Source organism: Cinclus cinclus, chromosome 6 (genome assembly GCF_963662255.1).
Source record: "Cinclus cinclus chromosome 6, bCinCin1.1, whole genome shotgun sequence".
Classification (NCBI taxonomy): Eukaryota; Metazoa; Chordata; class Aves; order Passeriformes; family Cinclidae; genus Cinclus; species Cinclus cinclus.
Window position 1 is genome coordinate 16532421 of NC_085051.1, and position 18953 is coordinate 16551373.

Here is an 18953-nt window from a genome sequence, read left to right on the forward strand (position 1 = left end):
TCCTCTTGGTTATTCTGAGCCTAAGCTTTTTAAATTTATGTAAACTTCTGTCACAATCTGAAGAATTGTTTTCAGTCTGGTAATTTTTTGTGATTAAAACAAAATAATGCGCTACAATATTAAAGCTTAAGCCAGTTTGTTAATTATAATCCTTTAGTAGGAATTACTTTAGCATCTCGAAATAGAAAATAAAAAGATCATAAGTTGAAAGTGCTTTCCCTAAATGTAATTGCCATTTAAAATTATGTAAATGCCAAATTGAAGTTTGTTCAGACAGAATGCTTAGGGTGAGGATCTGTGATAAAAAGAATAATAATTTGGGTTCTTTTTAGATGAGCGCTTTCCCTGTTGATGCAATTTTGTTGTTGTTGTGTGTGCACAAGAGAGATCTCAGTATGTGTTCTAAATACATTTTGTGTTTCCCAGTTCTGAGATTAGTTCTATGGCACTATCTTAATAAAGCTACCTTTATTTATGTAGTATAAATAGAGGATGAAAGTCTTGATCAGGAGACATACAAACACTAAGTATGTGGAAGAAGAAGATATGATTCTGCTGGGTATTGCAAGGACTAATATATAACTAAGCCAGTGCAAGTACCTGAGCAGTTAAATACTACCTGTGATTTGTTGTTTTCATGCTGAGAATAAATCAGGTTTGTGTAGTGACTGGAAATGACCTTTTTACATTCCTTGGAACTTTTTGCACTTTAGGCTTATGAAAACCTACTGCTCTCCCCTGGCTTCCTTCTTTAGTAAGTTTTAAGTCAAATTGTTATGAAAATATGGTGTAGAGGTTATTGTGCATGTAGATTTCTCAAGAATTTACATTGATTTAGCTAACTCTGTTCTAAAGATAACTGAAGTATGTATTGCAGTGTCCAACATCTGACTCTTGTTCCTCTGCACTTTCTGGTGAGGTTCCATTTCCTTTAAAATACAGTAGAACTTGACTCATGCAGGTATTGCATTCTCCAGAGTATCTTGGAGAAGATTAAGTCCTGTATCATCTAAAGAATGACCTTGTCCTATGCCAGTGGAGCAGATGAGGTGTAGCAGCTCTTACGAGCCTTTATTATGAAAAGGTGTGCAGATTTTATACGTGCTGTCTCTTTTGTCCTCTTTTCTTTAGAAGGTGTAGCTTTTACCAAAACAAACCACTGAAGAAGTTGATTAATTCTTTGAATAATTGTGAAAGTAGTTCACATCTGGGAGTGGAAGGAAAACAAAAAAAAGATTGAACATGCAGTGCCTGCTTCCTCAGCTGCACTGTGGCAGCAGCATTTGTAACCTCCCTGACAGACTTCAGTGGGTTACACCTTGTCCAACAGAAAAGCTGTCTGGATTTTTAGCATGGCTGTACTAAAGCAGGAGCTTCTCTTTCTATAGGGGAGAAGTGCTGCTTTTTATTGTTCCAGTTTCTCCTTCCAGTATGTTTACTGAGGACAGCATTTCTTACTACACCTTGCAATAATAATAATAATAATAATAAACAGAGCTGATATAAGCACAAACTAGGAGTGTTTCTGAAAACTGATTATCTTTAAAAAGCTCTCAAGTAATGACGTTGCTATTTTATGTTGATCCATGTTAGACCACAGTTGTGACTGTTCTGTCTTTTGGGTCCTGTTGTAAATAAATGTGTTCAAAAAAATTGGAATGATTGTCCCAGTATGGAACGTATGCCCCAGTAGCCTCTGCTTGCTTTAATTGTCACTACTGTGACTATGAGGGAGATACTTTTACCCAACATCTGACAAGTGAATACAAATTTCTTCCCTATGTCATTGCATTTTCCCTCCCCCCCCCCCCTTCTTTTTTTGGTCATAGCTTGATATGAGAACAAAAGAAAGCTGGGGTCCCTAGTGAGAGAGGGATTAACAGAGCCTTGTAGCTATGGAGTTAAGCCGGGCTTCTGTTTTCACTGCCAGTGACATCTTGATTTATGCATACTGGGGATGTTTTTAAACACAGAAGCAATAGAAAATAAGACAGTTTGCTTCTAGCTTGTGTTTCCTACAGAGCTTCTTGGCTTTCCCTTCCAGTTAGACAAGAGTATTCAGAGCATAATCTTGTTGTTCCATCCTCTTCTTACGGTTTATTTGTTTGCTGGTTATGTAAAGCTCTTGGCTTGATATTGTTCTCCCCTTGCCAATATATTCCTTGAAGATGTAAGTTGGGAATATGTATACCAAAAAGAAAAAAAAAATCTCTTCTGCACATCCTGTTTTCCAATAGTGTTATTTCCTTCAGTGTGGGGCTCCTACTGAGAATATGGCTCCAAGGATATCTTCTGTGTGTGACCAGGGTGTTGACTGGTGTGTGACCAAGGGGAAACATGCACAACACATGGTGTAAGAAATGAGCAAGGCCTTTTTAAATAAGGGATGGACTTGTCGTTTTCTGAGTAACATTCTGCATACTACAGATATCTAGGTAGTCTAAATTGCAGTTCAGGATTTGGGTTTGTTGGGAGGGTGGGTTTTTTTGTTTGTTTGTTGGGGGGTCTGTGTTGGCTTTTCTCAGGTGAGAAAAAGGTGATCAGTCTGGTAGCAGTTGGAATGCTCACACTGTCGTTGTGGAGCGGTGTTCCTGCAGATGAACTCGCACAAACACTGAAAAGAATAGTCAGGAACAGGAACAGAAACTTTTCCCTTTACTTATTTCAAAGGAACAGATTGCTGAGGTAAGCAAACCTGCAAAGCTGAGATGGATTACCCATAAAGTAAGAATTAACTACTGTGAAAACAAACCCTCTGCCATTGCCAAGCACTTCTGCGTGGCCTGTTGCTGGTCACTTGCTAAAAGATGACATAATTTGCAGTTCTAATACTGTGACACCCCTTGCCTGCCATGCTGAAATACTTCTCAGGATTTCAACATATATGAATATATTTCTAGTGAGCATAATTTTGCTTATGGGTTTAGTCTAAAAGCAGAGTGATTGATATAATTTTATTTTTATTACAAAGGCAGGAGCTTTCAGAATGTATCAAAGGAGTTTTACTAGAAAGATGATGGATGTTAGCCTCTAGGCTTGTCTCAGTGGTCTTTGGTATTAAATTGCTAATACAAGGTACTGATTAGGATCTTCCCATTCAATGAAATCATATTACTTCATCTTTTGTAGGCTTTTGTGAAACAGCCTCTTAAGCTAATGTAGTTACAGTGCTGATAAAAAGTAAAATATGCCTTCATATTTGTAAAAAAGCACATGAGTGTAGAAGCTTCCCTGGTCCTTTAAGTGCTCTAAAACAATAAGACTAATTTTTGCAACAGGTACTGCAATATGATGGTTAAATTATTTGTTTTATCAGTAAGTCTTTGCATAGTGTTTGTCATCCATTTCTAATACTGTACCTAGACTTTGTATCTAGTCTTATAGACACAGAAACTGTGCTATCTCTTTTTATTAAACCATGATAAAATATAGATGATAATTTTTAGCAGTGTTTGAGGCTGAACATAATGAAAAGACAAATTTATAGCATGTAGGGTTTTAATTTTATTTTTTCCCTATTGGAAGTCTCCTCTAGTTCTCTTATTGTAAGAATATTTTGCATATTATGCAGAAGAAATGGTTCTAATGTTTGTTTTGTCATATAACGAATCAATTTTGGTTTGGAAAGTTCTTCTCCCTAATTCCTATCTTTAAAGTCTTTGTTATGATACTAATTAGTAGGTATTAGCATATGTATAAAAATGCAGAATGTGCAAGTACTATTTGGAAAATTAAATGCTAGGTTTAGTTCATAATTTTGTATCATTGAGATTTATTTTGAACAAAACATTAGCACACTGAAGTATGAAAAGTATAAAATTATAGCATGAAATCAACATCAATAAAAATCTGTCTTGTGTACATGGCTTTTCCCTCTCTTAGTATCCATGCAGCTGGGCAGGAAAAAAGCCATCTAACAAATGTGTTGCTACTCTTCATGACTGAGACTGGATGAGGTAAATGTGGACTTCTCAATATGGAGTTGAAAACACAAAAACATTAAATTGCTTTCATAATATTGAGAAGTGGGAAATGGGTTGAGAGTGGGAAATGAGGAGAAGGAGAATTTTCCTCTTCCAGAGGAAACAGCCAGACAAAACAAGCATATATTTGTTTTGCCATTTGCAATAATGGGCCATCCAGCAAAAATGTTGGTACCACCATTCCTTCAATAGCCCACAGTCCTGGGCTGGAAGAGCCTCAGCCAGAAGTTGTGCCCAGTCACTTCTACTGTGATCCTTCCTGATTTTCAAACCTTCTCTTCTGGAAAAGGTGAGAAGAGAGGTGAAAAGAGCTTTAGAACTTCCTAATTTTTTCAAATTTGGCATAAATATCTAATTTGGTATCTTCTGCTCACTACACATACACAATTTTCTAATACATATGCTTTACTTTCTCTCCAGAAGAGAGAAAGCATCTGAAACAACTGAAACTGAAGTAACAAGTGAAAAATCTCTAAAGGCAACCTTGAAGATTTTCTGTGGAACTGAACTTTAGGTATGGTTTTACAAGGAGAAGGATGTCTTTACAAAAAGCACCACAATGTCTTATAAAAAAAAATCTTGCTGTCACACAAAGACACTGCAATTTTTGCCATAGTTCCTTGAGCACTTCAGGACTGCTGAGAGAAGTGCCCTCCTCTCACTCTTGGAGCTGTTTATTCCTCTCTCTTTGCCAGCTCAAGTGCTTGTGTGCTTGGGAATTGGATCCTGCTACTAGTGATGCAGCTTAAAACTGATGGGAAGAAAACAGCATTTTATTTCAGTTGGGATCAATTCCTGGTCCAATTCACTGTGCAGCTACACAAGTATCTCTGCATGGGAGAGGCACAAAGGCAAGATTGCAGTGATAGAGTGGGGAGTGTGATCAATTTTAATGGTGGTAGTGACAGTTTGCTGACTTGATCTATTAGTGGAACTGTGTAATTAGGTGCTATGGAAACTTGTTGTGTGCTAGACAAGATAAAACCTTTTTTCTGTATAACAGGCTAAAATAATCCATTTTCAGTTAAGTAATATATCCTCTGAGAAATAATTGTTCCAATGTCTATGAAGTTGTTCTTCATTTGCTACAACTGTGAAGCCAGAGATGTCACTGACAGAACATGCTTCTGTTTGGTGGGAGAAAAGTCACTTTAAATCTGATATCAAAGTATAATCAGTCAGGATGGCAAAGTCAGTAAGCAGAAGATTAGAGGGGCCATGGCAGTTGCAGAAACAAGCTGCATGTCAGATAGCTGGTTATACTGTTTAATTGCTGCAGATTTCATGAGGGTTTGTAGTGATGGTTTGTATGTACTTGTGTGCTTTTATGGGGTGGTGGGGAATGCTAATGTGGTTAATATGCTTCAACAGATGCTTTAGTACACTTCCCACAGATGTAGTTTTTGACTGAGACTTAGCCTTTCTAACTTGATTATCATTGTTTGAAGAATAGTTTGTACATCAGCGTATTTTCTGCTAAAATTAGACTGGCTCTCTTTTATATGCAAGTTGCTTTGCCACAGCAAAGTGAATGCGAATTGGAGTCATTCTGTGTAATTTCTTTTGTATTCTGTCACCCTCTATTGTAACAGCCAGCAAACAACTCAACTCCAAGTTATGCCTGTCTTTTGCTGTTTTTTTTTTCTGCTGACATAACATTTGGTACTCTGGGATGCTGTGTATCCTGGGAACAGAGATGGATTCCCTTTGTGGATAGTCACATGTAATCTTTTGATAAAGGACTGACTTAGATATAATGCACTGCCCATTGCTGGGTGCAGCTGTTAGGTCTGAAATCCTGTTTATTGAATATGTGATTATAGAAGAATAATGATAAATGTGTTCCCTCTGTTAGTATACCACAGATGGTAAACTTGTGCTGGCCAGGGCACCAGAGGGAGGTTAACAAGTAGGATGTGCATCACATACTGTCTATTTGGCATGCTCAGCCAGATGTTTTGGTATGTAAAAATCTAGCGTGTAACTTGCAAAAAAAAAAAAATGCACTTACTATGAAATGACATGAAGTTCTTGACTGAAATCAATTATAACAGAATGTTCTTAATTTGCTTTCTTTGCAAATTGTACTGTTTTGTATGACTCACTGAAGATGACTAATTCTGTTCACCCTGAATTTACCTAGCTGCCATTCAGAGTACATTCCTTGTGACTCAGTTCACGCTTAAAAATTCTGATTTTGAGCACATTTTTCCAATAATATTTGTGCTTCCAGGATGCAAGAGGCAGTGTCTTAATACACTTGTTACAGGACTGTGCTCAGACACAGTGCTTTAGAGGTCTCCAGTGTATTGTGAAATGCAGTCATGTATGTTTATCAGGAGCAGCTGGTTTTGTTCTGTGGATGGATCCATTTGGGAGGAGGGGGAGAGTGCTGGTGGCTTTAAGAGATTAGCTGGTGACAGTTTTGCTTGGGAAGTGTATCAAGTTTTAGCAGAGCTACTGTTAAGAGAGAGAGGGAGACGAGCTGGAAAGGGGCAGTGCATAAGCTCTACTGATCTTTTTGTGTGAGAAAAGAAGCCTTCAGGATTTGGTTATCTGCCTGTGGGTCTAACTGCAGCCTTGATTAGAGGAATGTGTAACACTTGCTGCTGAAATAAAGATGTGGCTGAGCTGGTACAGGCAACATTTGGACACACGAGCCTAGATGAGGCATCAGAGCAGCTGTGTCCTTGTGCAGGCGAGAGGGAGGCTGTCCAGTTTATTGGATCTTGTCAGATCATGGCAGTGCATGCTTCTTAAATCCCTTGGGGTAGGGAGGGAGTGTTGAAGTAAGGATGGCTTATTTTAGGTAAACAGATTTAGACAGCAGTCCATTTTCTTGCTCCTCTCCTGCTAAGAAATGTGGGAACATCTCATGAAAGGGTAACGTTCAATCTTTGAAACGCTCATGTCTGGTGTGTTTTGTGGGCAGGAGCTACACAGCAGGTATGAGCTGGGCACAGGAGGGCCTGCAGCAGCCTGGTTAGTTTTGGTGCCTTTTGTTTAATTTCAGGAAGTGGTGGACTTGTGTTTGCTTTTAATGCTATTCCTATTCTTCTGCTTCTCTCATCCTATTTCCTAAGTGGGTATTGATTAAGCGTTTGCAGTAAGGATTTGCTGATCTTACTGCTTCCTTTTGTATTGAAGTGTAACTGTGAATTCTTTTCATGGTGAAAGAACAATGAGACTTAAGTCCAGAGACTTCTGGACTTAATTCTTGGCTGCTGGAACTTCATATATTTGGAGAAACAGAGGGTTTTTGTAGGATATTCAGCACTCTTGTAGTACATAATAATTATTGCTATGCTCATGTCTTCTACCTATTTTTAATATATGAAGCAAATGCTTTGCTCTCCAACTGTGCAGAAGGGGCTTGGAAATAATGCCTTTCAAACAAGTGCTATTATTTGTTTGATTGTCTTTATCTTGGAAGGGACAGCCTTGCTCCTGCATGTCAGAGTGCAGTTCTGTTCTGTATGGTACTGGGTACTTCTGTGCTGTGCTTGGAGAGCTAGTTACTACTCGGGAATGGATTCCTCCTTCTTGGAGAGGAAGGTCCCCTGTCTTTTGCAGCTTACACCTGGCTGATATTGTACTGAATGATCTGAGAAGTGGGAGAATGATGGATGAATTTTGGGACTGATAATTAGGCATAAGAGACAAGTCAGTAAATAAAACCTCTTCAAAGGCAAACATGTAACATTGGAATTGCAGACTAGACACAGAACAACTGAGTTGTACATGAGAAAGAACTTGTTCTATGCATATACTGTGTATGGCTGTGAAAGTCAACTTGATGTTCAGCGTGAGAAAACGGGAGGTTGTAGTCTTGTCTTTTAAGTAGCACTTTTTACTCCCTCAGAGTAGAGTCATACAAAAAAAAAGCTAACTTAGACTGTGGTGCCACTGAGAAAAAGATTGTGATTTTCTGGAATCTGTTATGCCACTAGTGGAATATTGCTGCTTGATTAGTCTGTCATCTTTAGGAGACTCTGAGGTGCTCCACCAACAATTTGTGTCTGTACTCAGTGAGTGGGGGACAAGAAATCTGTGGGATGAGGGAGAAAGTTAATGGGGGCCAAAAAGATACAGACATGCTTTTCACATTGATAAAAACGAAGTGATCATCACTTTGGAAAATAGTAGTAGTTATATCACCTATGGCTGATAGTCCCAGATCTAAACATAAAACTTGGAAGTTTTGGAAGTTGTTTGGCAGGGGGTTGTAGAAGACCAGTAAATTAAGAGGCTGGTAGAACTTGCATGCTTCTTTAGATTAACAGAAAACTACATTGAAAAATTTGAAAGAAATATTTTGAATGAGTGAAGTGTGTGGATTTGAGCACTTGGGAGAGATGCTAAATCCAACTCCCACCTGTTTCCTAAAGTCAAGGAAACAGGTGGGAGCTGGACTTAAAAAGTTCTGTAGTTTACAATTAAACTTTAAAGTTGTTTTTTTCCCCTCCTCACTGTAGTGCTTTACTCAGTGTAATTGGGAACATTTTACAATAGTAATGAACTTGGCAAGAGAAGAGCCCTTTGCCTGCTGCCAGAGTAAAGCAAATAAACAAATAAGGAAAACAAAAGAAGATCCCTCCCCGTCCCCTTGGCGGGTTGCAGGAGCGGCTGGCACCGCTGGACATGCTGGCGGAAGGGTGGAATGTCCTGCCTTGCATTCCACGCAGATGGCCTGGACCCCGGCCACCCCAGCAGAGCAGAAAATACTGCGCTCTCAGCCATGCCACTTGTGATTCAGTTGGAGCTGGAGCAAACTTTAAAAAGCAGTGCATCATCAATTAGAACTGTTTTTATGTACTTCCAAAAATTACACAACCATTTTGCTAAGGAGAAGTTATATTCTTCCATCAGACAAACTTTAGTGGGATCTTCATCTTAAGGATGATATATTTTCTTTTTCGGATACCTTGCCACTCAGAAAAGCTCAGTATCCCATCTGAACAGAGCACAGGCATCACCTGACAAGAGTAATTTTTCTGTAGTCACATCTTCTGGTTCTCAGCGAAATGCTGGATTTCTGCTTTCAAGGGTGGGGACGTAATGCTTCTGGTGTTGCAAATGCCAGTGCTATTGCTCAGGAGCATTTGGGACTGGTGGTTGTACTTATGGAGTGGTTTATATATACACATATAGTTGTGGTGGTCAATATTGCCTTCTGATAAAATTAAAGTGAATGAGTCTTGTAGCACTCCTGCAGAAACCTGCACTCTCAAATTCCTAACTAGGATCTGAGTATTTTATGTATTAAGGCAGACTGAAGAAGAAATGTGCTGGTTTTTGCAAGACCAGGCAGTTATCTGAACTTGTCTTGCAGTTTGCTGTCTGTAGCACTGATGACAATAACAGCCTCTTACCATTAATCAAATCTGCAGGTAGCAGGAGAGAATGGTGCTCTTTTCCTGTAGCTTAGGGACTGTTTGGTTAGTCACCATTAAGGAAGCAAACCCCTGTAACCTTAACTAAAGGATGCAGTAATGATGCCTTGTAGTTATTTATCGGGCAAAATCTGACACTGTTAGGGAAGTAGAACACCCCGTCCTTAATTGAAGGATGTGATAATGATGCTTTGTAGCTTTCTAGTAGGGAAAATCTGTGATTAGTGTCACATGTTGTTTTCGAATAGTTCATGTTTGTGGGATGAAATAATTTTAGGAAAAACATGGAAAACTACTTCACCTAATTCTACAATGCAGTTTTTACACTGTGGAATGCAGGCTGGTAATTCAGGGCTTCCTGATGGTTGACAAGAAATTGTTCCTCACAAGAGATGGAAGTATAAAAACTGGAGTATGATTTCTAGCAAGTGTTTTATGACTGGGAGGGCAGTGCTGGTGAACATGGAATAAAATTATTTGCTTAACAAGTGGAGCTGCTCTTGATGTGACCAATTGCATTTCAGGTTTTCTTTCTGTCTCTACAGAGAGCTTGTTTAGGACTCCAACAGAGCTGGATTTTTATTTTGAATTTGCCTATTAGCATACCAGGTGACTTGACATACATCTCCCCAGCTCCCTTTTGTCTTTCACTGCCCATTTCTAAAATGGTAACTTTCCAAAAGTTACTGAGGACTGCTGGTATTTTAAGGACTCACATATGGTGATATTCTTGAGGTACTTAGTCCACATCTTGTTAAGCTGTTGGTAAACATGATAAATATTGAGAGAGGCTCAGGGGCAAATTAACTTTTTTTTTTGGTTGTTGGTTTTGTTTTGTTTAGCTCTTTCCTGAGGATGACTTTATCTACACAGACCATAGTACCAGAAAATGCAGCACACCTTGAATATTAGGGAATGGGTGCCACCAGTAACTCTAGGTTGTGATTGAATTTCAGTGTCTCTTCCCTCCCTAGTGTAAGACTGGGGTACACTGGTTACAGGTGGTTTTCCATTGATCAGTATGGATATAGTTATCTCTTTGAGCTTTGCTCTCACTTGTTGATTTTGGAGAAACTTTGTGGGTGTAAGTTCTGCAGTAATTGCTAGCACAGCACCTCAGGGATGGTTGATAACCTACATTTACTGCTGCAGCAACACTGCTGTAGGCCTAAAGAAAGAGCAGGAGTCAGAAAAATAACTTAGTTTTCATCTGCTAGAAAGAATCTTGCAAATCACATTGAAAATGTTTAAAAATGGTATTCTGTGTACATTTCATACTCTTCAGTCCAACAGGGAGATTTTTGCTTGGGTAATAGCCTAATCTGCAGAAAGAGTATTGTGCATAATAATGAAGAATTCAAGCATTCTTGGTTCTAGCTAAAAGAAAAAAATTAACAGCAAACCATTTGAAGAAGCAAGCTTGATGTTTCTCTACCATTCAGATGTTTTTATATGGGTTTCTAAAAAATTATACTTTGTAAATTGAGTATTTTCCCTGAAATAGGAAAAAAAAAAGTAATATTTTTACTGAGCCACACTGTCAAAAATGCTTATATTTTGACTGACTGGATAATAAGAAATAACTATTGTGGTAGTCCAATAAATAAGTGAAAGTAGTAGTGAGAATGATGTTTTGAAACACAATTATTTCAATTCAGATTGGGTTGTTTATACACTTTTTAAAAGTAAGCAAGAGTTGGCAATAGAGCTACTGTTGTATTTTGTTTCTAAGTTATCTGTGAAACATTACCACGAATTTAAGATACATCTGGCATTACAATAAGCTGAATGAGTTCTGGCAGCATTTACAATAGAGACCTCTAAACAATGTTTTGACTACTTTACTTTTTAGGGTAGCTAGATATCTTCCTTACAGCATATTTTCAAGAAAGCCTCTGAAAACAGCAGTGATGCAGCAGGTTTGTCAGAGAGGTCTACTTTACAATCCTGCATGGGTTTATTTTGCCTAGAATATCCAGGCCTGAGTCAAGGGGAAAGAAATGTGACACTCTTGGGTCCTGTGGCTTCAGCTTAGATTTCCATCTATGTTGCTGCTCAGGCTTTGAGTTTCTTATTGTTTCTTTACGGGGGTAACATGATAACTATGAATACATTTTTCATTAATAATTTTTCTGCAGAAGTCTGGGACATGCATTTCTGTGAAGGGGTCTATAACAGCAAACTTTGTATTTAAAACTAGTTTGTCACTTGTGTTCAGTCATTGCCAGAAAAACACAGTGCCCTGATTTTCATTGCAAAAAAACCCTTTCAATTTCACTTATTGGCTTTTAAATCTGTAATGCATTTGCCTGTTAGGTAATACATGTTCTAAATGTATTATTCACAACCAGACCTTTTCAAGGGTGATTTCCTGCTGCTGTGGACTACTGCATCTTTACAAACAGTTTTTGCAGTTACTTAGAAAGAAATAACTTGAAAGATTCCATTATCTAAAGAAGTGATTTCCAACTAAGGAGTTTCTTTAAGAGGAAGGCCACCACCAATATTAAGGATCTGAAATACACATTCATCTCTTCCTGAACAGTAGATGAATTGCCCTTCAATTTTTAAAATTTAAAGCCATGTTTCTGCTGTCAGGTAAGAATGTCACTTGATGCACGAGGCGTTTCTCGTTAGGCTGTGGGATTTCTATGAGAGAACCAAGACCTTTATGAAGGGAAAACTCTGCCCTCACTGCTGCCCTGGGTTTAAGCGGCTGCTCTAAACTGACAGCTATGCAGAACTGTGCAGCTTCTTAAGCTTAGCAAGTTATAAATGGTATTCCTCATAACGACCTTGGGAGGTGAATATGGTGTATCCCAGGCACACACAGAGAAGACAGAGGGAGTTGTGCTTTGGGTCTCTTAGTAACACATTTCCAAAGGAACACTGTGCAGCCTCAAGCAAATTGAGAAGATACATGCTCATACGAAGGATGCTGCTGCTTCTGTTGCATGTGTAATTCTGGAAGTGTAATGATAATGAGAGGAAGTGGAGGACTTCCTGCATTAGTTTTTGTGGCTGTGTGAAGAGGCTGTCTGAATTGCAGCTGTGTTGCACGACTGATAAAAGTTACGTTAGGCTGGGCTAAGTCTCCTGAGATGTGAACTAATACACCTCCTCTTCGTGCTGCATGGAGAGTGGTAAATTCTTATTAACCTGTAAGTCAGAACAGCAGTAATAATCACTGAGTATGCTATTTGTCTCTGTATTTTACTTCAAGTCAATTGCTTTCCCACGAAATGTGTTAGTGCTAGAGTATGTCCTTAAGATATAATTCACCCCTTTGGGAAAAATTTCCACAGTAAAGTAACTACTTGGCCTGTAAGTAAAGGGTCTGTGTAAGTTGGGAGAAAGAAAAGTGTAATGGCAGACCTTTAATATTGTGATATCACTTTTACAGGTCTCTAAGCAAGAAAGATAGAAATTCTAAATGGGGAAGTGATTAATTTTATTTGGAAAAAGCTTGGGATATATGTGGTATGCTGGGGGAAGATAGTTTCTTAAATTCCTTTCTGAAACAGCCAAACTACTTTTACCTAATTTCTGTATTTGACTCCTGCACTGTGGATTTATAAAGCAATTTGATGAAATGTTACTGAATTTATTTTATTTATTGTCTTTTGGTGATGACTGTTAAAATGTTAATCATGCTTATGTGTTCAATATTTTGTTTTGTAATATCTTTACAGTGGCTTTAGTGAGTACTTTTTCTATTTATTCAATGTACAACGTTAGTTTCTTTTTCAATGTGTAGGCTTGCTTGTGCGGTTTCTTTTTTTAAAGTCTGTCAAGTCTGGGACCTTGATGAAATTTACTGTAGGGTTGAAGGGTGATTTTGAGGCCATTATGTGAGACATTTATTTAAGGTGTAAGGAGAAGTGAGGCCTATTTCTCTTCTGCCTTTGTGAGGATATGGTTTTGTACCCTCTACATAGCAGAAGTGCTTTGTAAAGTGCATTTTTTGGAAGGTGCTTTTTCCGTGTCTGTGGATGACAAGTATTGCTGTGCTGATCAGCTGGTCAGTGAGAGAGTTTTTCAGAAAGACTAGCACATACCAGATTTAATTAGCTCAACCTTGGTGGCTGATAGTGTTTTTTTTGAGTTGTGTTTTGTTTGAAGGGTCATAATGACCACTCAAGTTAAATAACTTACAGAATCAAATATACTGCAGTCATAGGTGGTAGAGGGAACCATAGGTGAAAACAGCATGCTGCATCTGGGAATTTTTAATCAGAGAAAAGAATACTTTGGGAAAATCAGCTTGATTTTCCTGTCATTGTGCTGTATTGCAGGTGTGTATATCCTGCACTAAACCAGGCAAACTAGAAAAGTCCTGTTTCCCAGCAACCCAAAGGGTGTGTGTTTGCCTTTGATAACTGCAGTATGTTTGAAGTCATATATTTGAAGATAATTGAGAAGTCCTCTACTTTCCATGCAGAATAAGATGGATTAGGTAATTTCTGTTAAGGATATAATGCTGACATTGCCAGTTAGCCAGACACAAAAGATTTTATGACGAGATACTGATCTTGTGGTGTGGGTTACTGTAGAAAAAACAGACAACTCTGTAAAGCAGACACTGAAGACAAGGGTGCCAGTCACACTATAAAAGCTGGTCCATTATGTAACATTAGGATGAAAAGAAGCAGAGAGAAGCTCAATTTCTAGTGTCCAGCTGCTTCCCTACGTGCACTGCTGTAGATAATGCAGGAAATAAATAAATACAAATGTACATTCAAAAGAATACCTAAATACCTAAGAATACCTAAATTTTCCAAGCGCATAAAAAGGCTGAATATTAAGTTTTTCATATCATTGCGGGCCATACATGTTTAGCTTTTTGTGTGTGTGTGTGTTGACATCTTTCTGAACAGTTTTACTCGGGGAACCAAAACATGGATTTCCCGTTCCTTAAGAGGAAACTGAGTATGCTGTCAATTCTTCAGCTGCTTTCAGTTATTTTACCTATGTAGATGTGAAAGGACAAACCATGGACTAGCCTGCCTGTTCACTCTTTCTGTTACAAATCTCCTCTAGCATTGGACAAGGACAACATTCCAGAATGTCAGTCTTCTCAGGCTTCATAAAAAAGATCTCAAAGGTCAGGTAGAGGGAACATGCTAATTAAGGAGAAAAAATGTTTTCTTTCTGTACATTTCATTCTGTACATTCAATAAATTCAGAAATACTTTCCATTATTTTTATTATAATTTTTTGTGTATTGTATGGATATTAGTTTCCAATGAAATGCATGTTGTGTCCAGATAATTTTATTTAGGAAGTCTGCTCTGATTGATTATTTTAAGTCATAGTGGTCAAGTTTTGTCACAGTACTACAAATAAGGATTTGTAGTTTTTAACTGCTTAATAACCTCCTGTGCTGGAATTTTGTCCTTTATTATAGTTGAGAGCTGTGGATACCATAAGCATAACTGCACTTGGCATGAAATCTCAGTCAGGATAGCGGCAACAGAATTATTTGATGGATTTGGTTATTAAATACATTAAAATAATGCAACACATAGAAAGACTTGTCATTGATGCTCATGTAATCTGTCATTGCAGTTCATGCTTCCAACTTCCCTTTTAAATGTGCAGAAGAGGCCTACACGGATTAAAGGTCATGCTATGTGTATTGCTGTCAGAGTGCATTATTATGGCAAATTGATGCATTTTGTTCTGTGTCCTCAGCTCTGTGGGTTGTAATTTCTGTGAAAGGTGGAGATGAATAAACTTGTCTCATTTTATTATTGTAAGATGAAACAGGCATGAATTTCTCATGGTTCTGAGCTTTCTGCCCCGTTCTTATACTCTGCCTGGAACACTCTTCCATAATTATACTTTTTGCCTGTAGTTCTCAGTATAGCTGAGCAGCCTGAGTCCAGCCTTACATTTATGAAGTTTTGCTGTTTTAATTATTAATGATGTTTTTCCATGGACAGACAGGTCTCTCCTGTGGTTTATTGAAGAGATCTTTGGAATTTAATGAATTTTCATTCTGTAGGCTGATTAATCTAATTGAAGTTGTGGATTAAAGAAAGAAAAAAGTCAGTTCCAAAAGGCAGGCCCTTTGATGCTATGGATGCTCTTTGTATGCTTGCAGCCTAAGTGGTTCAGCAGGCACAGTAACTCTCCACCAAACAACTGAGTGTATGGCAGCTGAGTAAGAGACTGATACTGTATGACAAGGCTGCCACGCAGGAAGATAGAGTGCTGTAGTGACAAAGCATGTGGCAGCACTTGGGGCTTTCCAAGAGATAATCTAGCTGTAACGCTCTTGATTTCTAAGGAAGAAATTGCTAGAAACATGATATGGTTTTATCACAACAAGACCGACTGGGACTAGGCTAGATGTGTTATTGCTTCTGTTGTTACAGGAACAATTTGGTTGCATCTCTTTCTTAAAGTATATATATCATCTTTCTTCAAAAAACCCAAACCTGCGACCAGTTTACAAAAGGCACTTCTTTTCTCAGTTTCACTGTCTTCCTGCAGTCATCTGGTAATGAGGTGACGTAAGTTAAACTGGACCTGTCTCCTCTTGAATGCGGTGATTAGTGCTCTGAGTAAACAAATCCAAACCACTGCATCCAATATGGGCTCACAAGTGTAGCTAAAACAAGGTATGGGGGCAAAAGGGGATTATTGGGTTAAAAAAGAAGTTGAACATGAGTTTCCTTTTCGACAGGCTCGTATGGGGCTCAGAGTGAGGACAGTGGCTTTGAAACTTCTACGTATCAAATGCTGTTTTTAGACATTTTTAGCTCTAATTTCATGAAGAGTAATAATCAAAGCTAAATTTAAACAAGAGGTTTTCACTTGCCAGTGGTGACAGGTACTATTGGTACGTTGGCTGTGAAATGTCATTTTTTGGAAAGTCTTTGTCATTGTTAATACACAAGTGGGCTTTTCACCTCTCATCCATACATAAAACTGTGAAAAACTGTGTAAGTGAGGGGGTTTTTTCTTTCTTAAATTAAGACTTGATAGTTTAATCCAAAAGACTACAGTGTGCAAAGATGAAGTATATTGTTTCTGGTTATGTGCTGGGGTATATTTAATCTCTTCTGTTGGTTTTGAAATCTGTTAATAAACTTAATGTTTTGTTCTGCTGTAACTGGGCTCTTTTTTGGTGACAGCCACTAACAGTGAAAATTATAAGGACTTCATGGAGGCTGCAGACATTTTTCTTGCAGTAAAAGGCTGAGGGCTGTTTTGTTGTTTGTTTGTGGGTTTTTTGTTTGGTTTTTTTTGTTGTTTTGTTTTTTGTTGTTGTTTTGGTTTTGTTGGTTTTTTTTGTTTTTTTTTTAGTAAAGGGGGCAAGCAGGATGTTAACTGAACAACCAAGGATGTCTTTCACAGAAGCCCTGTGTGAAGTGAAAAGGTCACTCGGAGTTGTAGAGAACAGGAAGAATAAAATCTTGAGTGTAATTTAAAACAAGCACCTCTTTTAACATACCGATTCAAAGGGTACCGTGCAGCAGCACGCCAGGCGCTCTCCTCCTTGGCTGCTGAGTAACGACTGGTTATTTTTTTCCCATATATCACTGCTGAGATATGAAACCGAGCGCAGCCCGTGGGTTGTGCTGGGTGACAGGACGGTCCCCGCCTTTCCGGAGCTGGGGACCTGCGGGCAGCGGGCTCCCTCTGCAGCTCCGGGAGCAGCTCCCGGCTCTCTGCTCAGCTTCAGGGATGCGCTTCCCCCTCTTTGCAGTGGCACGTTTAAATTTTCTCTCTGTGTTCAGGGGTCCTGCAGTCAAGCAGTTCGAACTTCGTGCTCTTTTACTGTTCCAAGCAAAAGGTATGGTTATTTTGTTGCTGGAGGCACTCCACTTTCAGGTTTGGTACAGTATTTCAGTCCTTAAGTTATTTAGACTTTTAGCTTCTTCTGAATGTCTAAATCTCAAAGTGGAGCAGCTGATCAAAAATAGAAATATTGCAAAGTTCGTATCAGAGAAAGTAATGTGTTAGTAATTAGTAATAAAGCTCTTAGTAATTAGTCACTAATTATGGTAATTTTACAAATTCCAAGTATCAAGTGGATATGGATGTATGTTCTTTAAATATCTTGAGTTTCCTACACAAAAGAACATATCATGACATTACTGTATGCTGTACTGCAGATGACAAAGGAAAATTTTAAATTCTTACAGGGCTATTTCCAAATGCCTCACTTTCTGTTCTTTTTAATTGTTTTATCTGTTTGCACTTACGTTGCTAAAAACATGAGCTGTGTCTTTAGTGGTTTAGTGCAGCAGCTCTGATTTCTGGAGCCTGTGTGTGCTGGTATTACAGTATGTAAACTTAGAAACCTCTCAGACATCTTTGTAGCCCTCCTGGGGAAGAAGCAGCAGGAAAAAACCCACGGTAAAACAGAACCCTGGATACTGTAAAGGCTTGCAGGAAGGAGGAGAAACAAGGTACATATATGAGTCAGGAAAAATCGACTGGAAGTTGCTAGAGCTTTCCTGTGCAGTCTGTTTCAGCAGAGGGCAGTACCAGTTCGGTGTGCTTTCATGTCCCGGGTCTGCAGCAGGACGTGGATGTTCCAAGCTGCTCTCAGCACAAGCTTTCAGCTGAGTGAGTTTGTCATAAGTGGCTGGAGGGGAAACTGTGCATAGATTTTTGAACACCTGTGTAAAATTACAATAAATGGAGTCTTGCAAGGTAATTTCTGTTAGTCACTTAACCATTCCAGCTGGCAGGGTTGGTGTATTCTTTGGTTGTCAGCTCCTTGTCCAGGTGAACCTATCTGTGATTCCCTATTTTCCTGATTGCAAAGAGAATAAATCTAATGCACAGGAACCAGCAAACAAGCTGATAGCAAGATGTGTTTCTGGACTGTTGCTGGTGCTATCAGCTGGTTCAGTGCAGGATGACTGTTGCATTGCCACAAAATAAAATCAGCTCTTCACAGAATCATTCAGGTTGGAAAAGAGTCAAAGATCATTGAGTCCAACCTTAGACCAAACACCACCATACCATAAACCATAGTACTAAGTCTCATAGCACTAAGCCATGTCCAGTCATTTCTTGAACAGCCCTAGGGACATGGTGACTCCACCACTTGCCTTGGCAGCCTGGTCCAGTGCTTAACCACCCTTTCAGTGAAGAATTTCTTCCTGATGTGCAACCTGAACCTCTCCTGGCACAGCTTGAGGCTGTCCTATCACTTGTTTCCTTTGAAAAGAGACCAACCCCATCTCGCTACAATCTCCTTTCAGGTCCTTGTAGAGAACAGTAAGGTCACCCCTGAGCCTCCTTTTCTGCAAGCTAAACCACCCCAGCTCCCTGCCCTGCTCTTCATCAGACTTGTGCTTCAGAACCTTCCCCAGCTCTGTTGCCTTCTCTGGACATGCTCCAGCACCTCAGTGACTTTCTTGCAGTGAGGGCCCCAGAACTGGACACAGGACTCAAGTTACAGACATTTATTTTGGTTTTATTGGTAGTTCCCCACTGCTTGTTTTTCTGCTGGTGCAGAATCCATGTAAGAGGTTATCTTACTGTGTGACTGATGAAAAATGTCAATGTCAAGCATGTCACATTAATTGTAAGCTTGGTCCTTTTCACCCTG

At 38.9% G+C, this 18953-nt stretch overlaps 1 protein-coding gene across 2 annotated transcripts in view; it reads left to right on the forward strand.

The window, feature by feature from the left end:
• Positions 1–18953, forward strand: part of MOB2 (MOB kinase activator 2) — a 108235-nt gene that overhangs the window by 13163 nt on the left and 76119 nt on the right. Inside the window, exon 1 of one of the 2 annotated variants that reach the window (XM_062495234.1) lies at positions 12480–12537. The exons of the other annotated variant lie outside the window; for it this stretch is intronic. The gene's annotated coding sequence lies outside the window, so the exon portion shown is untranslated. Of the gene's footprint in view, positions 1–12479; positions 12538–18953 lie in introns of those variants that run through there. 2 annotated transcript variants of the gene reach the window in all.